Genomic DNA, 7474 nt, shown 5'->3' with positions numbered 1-7474 from the left:
GCTGCAATAACATATGCTAACAAGTTTATACACACTATCTTTACATCGAGTCTCCTATAATTTGTATTCTTCAGAGAATACAATGTTCACATGTGGTATAATAGAAATTAAACTGGAGTCAGAGGACCTGAGTTCAAAATTCCAAACAATTATTTATGACACTGGGAAAGTCACAATGATTCTACGATTCTCAGTTTTCTCATGTGTAAAAGGGAAAAGTTGAATTAGATGGCCTCTAATGTCCTCTTCAGTACTAAATCTCTGACACTGTGATATAACATCACCAAAAAAAATTTGGCTTTATAGTCAATGGGGCCTTTATGGCAGTGAGAAGCATGGGGTCATCCACTATTCATTTATGTCCTCATGTTTAGCTCTGGTCCCAGGACACTAACCATATGAAATACCTGTCCATAGACTATATTCTAAGGGATTTGATCACTGTTCTGTCCATAAAGCTGCATATCATAATCTGAGAAATATGCATTCTTCAATCCATTTCTTTTTTCCAATATGGGTAATGAGCCTGACCACTTTTGAGTAATGGTAAATTTAATTAAGAAGGCAGTGTTCTGGGGCTCAATGCAATCAACATAGTATCTTCTATAAACAAGATCTTCTGCATATCTTCATTGGTGATGACTTCTTTTTAACTTGGATTTGGTGAGCATACATCTTCCTATCAGGTGACTTGATCCATTTTTATCTCAGTGGGTCAGTGAGCAGCCACTACAACTTTGATAACTACAATAAAAGATAAAATATAAATGTACTGTTAAGATTAAAATTCTCTGGAGACTATCTTAATTTATCATTATTTATTAAATAATAAAAAGCATAACAGAGAAAGAAGGGTACAGCTGTGGCCAGATGTTCCCTTCACTAACTTCCACCCCCAACCAGCTGTGCCAGCTTCTCAGTCAGAACTCAGGTGTTCCAGGAAATTCTCATGGGCAGCTCCGTGTGCCAGGACTTCCCTAGACAGCTACACAGCCACACTCAGAGAGCACCAATACTCTGCTACTTACCTCCTCTTTCAGTGGTTCTGAGGCAAAAGAGAACTTCTTCCTTTCCTTAGTCCCATTTGTGCTACTTAAGATATCACTTTGCTGAGTCTTTCTGATTTGGTGGACTCTGACCTCAGTCTGGATCAGAGGTGGGTCTTCTGGATACCAGGATTCACAAGGGACAAGAGCTAATAGTCTCCCCAATGTCAGGGAGCCACAAGCCTTGAACCTCTCCTTCCGAGTCAACACTGCATGTCTTCCACTGTCTTAAGTAGTTTGTTGACAGATAAGCACCATCTTTGTTCTGAATTCAATCAAAGAGTGGTTTATTTCAGGCTCAGTATGAAACTCTCATTTTTCAAAAGTTAAAGTCAGTTTTAGGGCACAAGTGAAAAAGGGTAGGTACAGTCTAGTGTTAAATTCTCACAGCACAGATGTGGGATCAAAATGCCATGTGAAGTCCAAGGTGAGTGAGAACATTATCAAATGGGGTAATTCAGTGTCAGGCATTGAAAGATGGGCCAGACATCAGTAGATAAGGAGTTTTGTAGGAAGGAGGAGAAAGCATTCCAAGTATCGAGAATGGCGTGAGGAAAGGGATAGAGGCAAGGAAATGCTTACTATAGCAGAATCACAATCCAGTTTGGCTAAGTGGTAGTACATATGGACTATATTTGTCATTCAGTCATTTTGGGCATGTCCAATCTTTATGACCCTTTCTAGGGTTTTCTTGGTAAAGATCTTGGAGTGGTAAGCCATTTCCTTCTCCAGTTCATTCTACAGATGAGGAAACTGAGACAAGCAGGGTTTTCCCAGAGACCCACAGCTAGAAAGTATCTGAGGACATACCTGAACTTGGGAAGATGTAAACCTTAAAATTTCTTAGACTTATAAATGTTGGAAATTTCACCATTGGGAAATTTCATACTTGGAAAATTTCTTACTGATAGTGTATTGGAATGTGAACCCCATTGGCATGGGAGGTTCCTTCTCCTCCATTCTTAAGATTACTTTAGGACAGAAACCTTTTGCTGAACAATGGAAAGGGCTTTGACCTATGCTTAAGCACAGAACAGGAATTTCTTTGAGTCATGATTGATTTTAGAATTGATACAATAGAGATACTTGGAATGACAGAATCAGGTCTTGGAAAATACAATTTCCACCCCACTCAGTCCTAACAGGATTTAGGAAGGGCTACAGCATAGATCAAAATTTAATTATTTGAGAATATGACCTCCAACAGACATGTTCAAAGCCACAGACCTCTGGGCGGTCCTGGGTTAAGCTAGAGCCACCATTGGCACAGGGAAATTGATGGACAGTGATTGGTAGATGTGAGAACTGAGGGGAGGGAACTTGGATGGTTTCCTTAAAGATAGAGGGGTCTGAGGACTGTGGGGTGGTTGGAGAGTTTTGGCTCTGAGTGGTTGGAGAGATGCTCTGAGAAGCTTGCTCTGAAGGAAGCTGAAGGTGGGGGTCTCTGAGACTGTTTCTCCATTTTGGTCACGTGAGTAATAGGGACTGATCTCTTTTCTTTGCCCCAGCTATCTAAGGGCTTGGGCCTTTTGGCCCAGCCTAAACAGAAGGGGTATTTAAGCCCTATTCCCTTCTCTCCCCTTTCTCTCTCCCTCTCTCTCTCTATCTCTAATTCCTTTCTTCCTCCTGTCTGTAATTAAACTCTATAAAAGGTTGACGGCTGACTTGAGTTTTCATTTAGGAATTACATAACTGAATTCCTTGGCGGTCTTAAATTAATATATATCAGTCTTTTAAAAGTGATTTCCTTGTCACAAAGATGAGTCTTCCTGACTCCAGACCTAGAGCTCTTTTTCCTGTTCCATCTAACTGTCTCCACTGCTCTCTATATAACTGCATATGCACTGTATTCTGTGAGTTAAATCTGGAAAGGTTAATGACATCAGATTGTAAAGGGTCTTGAAGTACTGTGTTATAGTGAATTTGGAACCAGGAAGGCTTGGGTTCAGATCCTGCTTCAAATATTCATTAGCTGTTAGTCTGAGCAAGTCATCTAACTTCTCTGATGCTCAAGTTTCTCTTCTATAAAAGAAGGAGACTGGAGTTGAGTTAGTGAAAGTTTGGACTAAGTTCAAGCCAAAAAGTTAGAAACATTTCAGAGCAAAAAAAAAAAAAAAGAGCAGACCCTTATAAGAGGAAGCTTAAAAAGGAGCTACTGGAAGCAGTAAGAAATATAGTAAGTGTCAGGAAGCAAAGATTCTCCAAGAGTGTATGGATATAAAGAGAAGTCTAGGAAAGAAGCAGTTTCCAGGAGTTAGCCCTAGCAATCAAGAATTAAGCTGTGGAGAAGAATAGACTCTCAGAGCCCAGATGAGTAACTTACCTAGTAGAAAACTGAACCCAGTGGGAAATAAATGGTGATTCTACCAAGAGAGAAAGGACTTTTAAGCCTTGCAGTACTTGTAAGGTTCTTTGGTGTCCCCTGCCATATGTATGCTTAACTACCACTGTACCCTCAATTTGTCCTCACCTTCTATATTTGTAGCTCTCTTCCCCCAATTCAACAAAGATGTGAGTTCCAAAACCATCTCATCTCGTGACAACCTGCCAATTATGCCAAGTATGATGGGCCCGCTAAACTTTATCATGCTCAGGTTCAATATTGGGATGAATTAGGTAATTCAACTCATCAGATATTCAACAAAAGGAAATTTACTTTGTTCTAGCATAACAAGGATATGTAACAAGGATACAGGTACTAGATTCTGTGGATGCAATCCCCCTCATCAACTGGGAATGATATGATGATTCAGGTAGTCCTCAGACATCTGACAAGTCAAAGGAGTCTAAAGTGGCCAGAAAACTGCATCAAGGGAATCAGGAGCCAATCAAGTCCTAGGGACCTCTCTTGTTTTTGTTTTGTTTTGTTTTTAAGAAAACTAATTAATGGAAACAAGAAAACCCTGGTCCTACCAAAGAAACACACTCATGAATAGACCCAACAGAGTTGTCCTTCTCTTACAAAATGAGATAGCAGCCACCTTCTGGGTACACAAAACACAAGTGAGAATATAAGATGAGAGACGTCCAGAGAAGGTAGTAACACAAAGATAAATAAAATTAAATACTTGCTCTCGTGGAACTCATAATCTATTAGGATATTTGATTTAAAATCATGCATTAGACTTTAAGAAATGTATTTTATGTTTAACAATTTTCCATCTTCTAAATTGAGTAACCTTGAGCAAACTGCTTAATCTTTCTAGACCTCAATTTCTTCATTTGTAAAATTAAAGCATTAGATTTTATGTTCACTGAAGTCCAATCCAGTTCTTAATTTATGATCCTTCCTCAATCCTCTTTGCTGAATAGCAAATAATTACATTTTCAATAAATAATTGGTAAGTATCTATTCTACATAGTTCATAACAGAAAAATGTTTTTACTGACAACCACTCCAAAGTGGACCCATTTTTTCTAACTCCCACTTAGAGTAAAATTTTAGCAAGTATTCATCCATTACTAATAATAGAAAAATTAAAATATTATTTTGTCAGAGATCGCACTGGGATAATGGTCCTGGCAAACTCAGAAGGACATACTGGCTCAGGAGGGCACAATGACCTTCTTTCTAGTGCTTGACACATAGTAAGAATAATGATGACAACTCATATTTCAAAGACACTAAAGTAATCACCCAATAAATATATTCTGATTAATCAATTGGAAGAAAATAGTAATCAGTTTATGACATGAAATAAGGCTAGAGATTTTATACCTATAGGAGATATTTGAAGGTAATTAGGTAGCTCTAACAACAAATATATTTTAAGCATATACTATATTTCAGGCACTATTCTAGGCATTTGGGGATACAAAGACAAAAAATAAATAATCCCTGCCCTCAAGAAGCTTATATTCATCTCTATCTCCTTGCAGTTCAAATACAATATGAACCTCTAATATGAGTATTTTGTAGATTTGGGTTCTATTAATGTAGAATAGGCCTGCAAATATTTGTTGCCTGGCTGATGGATTAATAAATTCATCAGCTTCCCCTAAGGGAGAGCATTACCAGGATCAAACAATTTGCCAAGTGAAGAGTCACTGATTTCAATGCCTCCACTGTGTCTCTGGAACAGGATGGCCTTGATCAGATTTCACCTACTAGTTTAATATCATTCTTGTTTCTGTTGCATTTTGCTAAGCTATTTTTTTTTATTCCACCAGTACATAATAATGAATTAAATTTTTTGCATTTTTCTGAGACAAAACAACTAAAACAAAAAAGACAGCTGATGAAAATACTTAGCATCTCCATTAAATCTTTCAAAAACAAAGTTAAACTAGAAAAAGAGAAAATGTTTTCACAACCAGACCAAACTAATTCTCACTGTGTGTGATACTTGGGAATACTCCATGTCCCTAAGAATGACACTTTCTTTAGCAATTCATTCCAATTCCAACTCTACCAATGAGGGGAAAGGTATCCTAGTATAATGGAAAGGCAACTAGACTTAGAATTAGAAAGATCTGAATTTAAATCCTGTCACACAAATCTAACTAAATGATCAGGGACATATCCCCTAATCTCTCAGTGCCCAAGGCAATTTCCTAAAGGTCAAGAGTTATTTACCTTCCTCAGTGCAAGGAGTTTCAATGCCAGAATTTCCCTTCTTATTGTTCTTCAGTTGTGTCTGACTCTTCATGACTACATTTGAGATTTTCTCTGCAAAGGCACTGAAGTGGTTTGCTATGTCCTTCTATAGCTCATTTTATAGATGAGGAAACTGGGGCCAACAGGGTTAAGTAACTTGTCCAAGTCCAAGTCCAACACCACAAGTAAGTGTCTGAGATCATGAAGATGAGTCTTCCTGACTCTAGGCTTGGAGCTCTACCCAATGTGCTACCTATCTACTCTAGAATTTCCCTACTTCTTTGAAATCACATATCCAGACAACTAGCCTCCTAAAAAGGGAGATATACTAGATGGTATTTACACATAGTCTACACATAGATAGATGGAATATTAACTCGATAGAATTTAAGGTCCTTCCCAACTTTGACATTCTATGGGAAGGTAGTAAGGTATAGGTAATTAAGTAATTAAGTAATGAACTTAAGAGTCTGAGACCCTTGGTTCAATTCCCAGTTCTACCAATGACCAGCTGTATGACTTTGATCAAATCATTTCTCTTTTTTAGGCTGAAGTTTCCTCATCTATAAAGAGTCATGTCATTTTTAAGGTCACTTCTAGCTCTAAGTCTATTAACCTTATCTGTCATTCTCAGGTCCCTCTCCATCCCAACATTCTATGTTCTATGAATTAGATTAGCCCATGCTGCTATCTACATTTGCCTTGATTGGCTTGAAACTGTCAATGAGATCAAAATCTGAATTTAGTATTAAAAAGATAAAATTCTATTCATGACCATCTCAGAGCCTTATATAGTCTAGGACTTTGTACCCAAGAGTCTTGGGGGAGCAATGCCTCCCAAACCACACGTCCTTGCTTCCTACCCAAACTCTAAAACAACCTCCACATTGGTATGCCAGCAGGCAACAGCTTTTGTGGGGGCTATATCCACAAAGGAGCCACTGAAAACCCAGAAAAGAATTACCATCAAAGCCCTTGGCACTGTCAAATGATTCGACATTAGAAACAGTAAGATTTTATTCATGGAAATTATATTAAAGAAGATGTTTCCATCTGCTTTCATGCTTTACCTTAAGAACCAAATGAACTGTCCAGCTTACTTGCAGTTGAAACCTTCTATATTTGCTGTCTTTTCTCTCTCTGTTCCCATTAGAATATAAGTTCCTTGAGAGCAGGGATCATCTTAATTTTCTTTTTGTAATCCCAGTGCTTTGCATATAAGTAAGAGGTTCATAATTCATTCATTCTTTTATGACCACAGACCCTTCCCCTCTCTTTCACCAACAACATAATAGTGATTATGATCCATTCTGTGCAAAAGATTGACCTGAGATGGCTGTGGTCAACCTATCCCATTGCTTGAAAGACAGATCAAAAGGCATGTCCAGCTAACAGTGAGTCTCAAGCATCCTCTTTGCATCTAAATGACAGCATGTTTATACATAGAGTGCTATGAGAGAACAAAAGTATCCAGTGTATGTCATAATGCTAAACTAAAAATAGCCTAGTGCAAACCAGGATAATAGGGGATCAGAGAATTGAGTTGATTGGTAAGGAATGGTAGAGAGTGGAGAAAGGAAAAGGGGAACTAGAAAGGGAATATGAACATCAGTAAGCATAAAGATCAAGAGTTCTAGATTTCAATTCAGAAGACCTGTGTGCAAATTATGACTAGGAATTAGTCTCTATGCAACCTATTGACCCTCAGTTTCCTCATCTGTAAACTAAGGAGGTTGAACTAAAGGACCAGTTCTAAATCAACGGTTCTGGAATCTTATAAAACCTTCAGCATGGGCTTATCTAGTCTAACACTGGAATAGTTCCTGACTTC

At 38.1% G+C, this 7474-nt stretch overlaps 1 long non-coding RNA gene across 1 annotated transcript; it reads right to left on the bottom strand.

The window, feature by feature from the left end:
* Positions 1-534: 534 nt before the first annotated feature.
* LOC103103442 (uncharacterized) lies at positions 535-7053 on the bottom strand. The gene is made up of 3 exons (XR_457646.3): positions 6971-7053; positions 1029-1311; positions 535-744 (listed from the first exon to the last, which is right to left on the bottom strand). It is a non-coding gene; the product is annotated as an uncharacterized LOC103103442 (long non-coding RNA).
* Between the last annotated feature and the right edge of the window lie 421 nt (positions 7054-7474).

Source organism: Monodelphis domestica, chromosome 1 (genome assembly GCF_027887165.1).
Source record: "Monodelphis domestica isolate mMonDom1 chromosome 1, mMonDom1.pri, whole genome shotgun sequence".
Classification (NCBI taxonomy): Eukaryota; Metazoa; Chordata; class Mammalia; order Didelphimorphia; family Didelphidae; genus Monodelphis; species Monodelphis domestica.
This window is presented reverse-complemented; position numbering and strand designations above follow the sequence as displayed.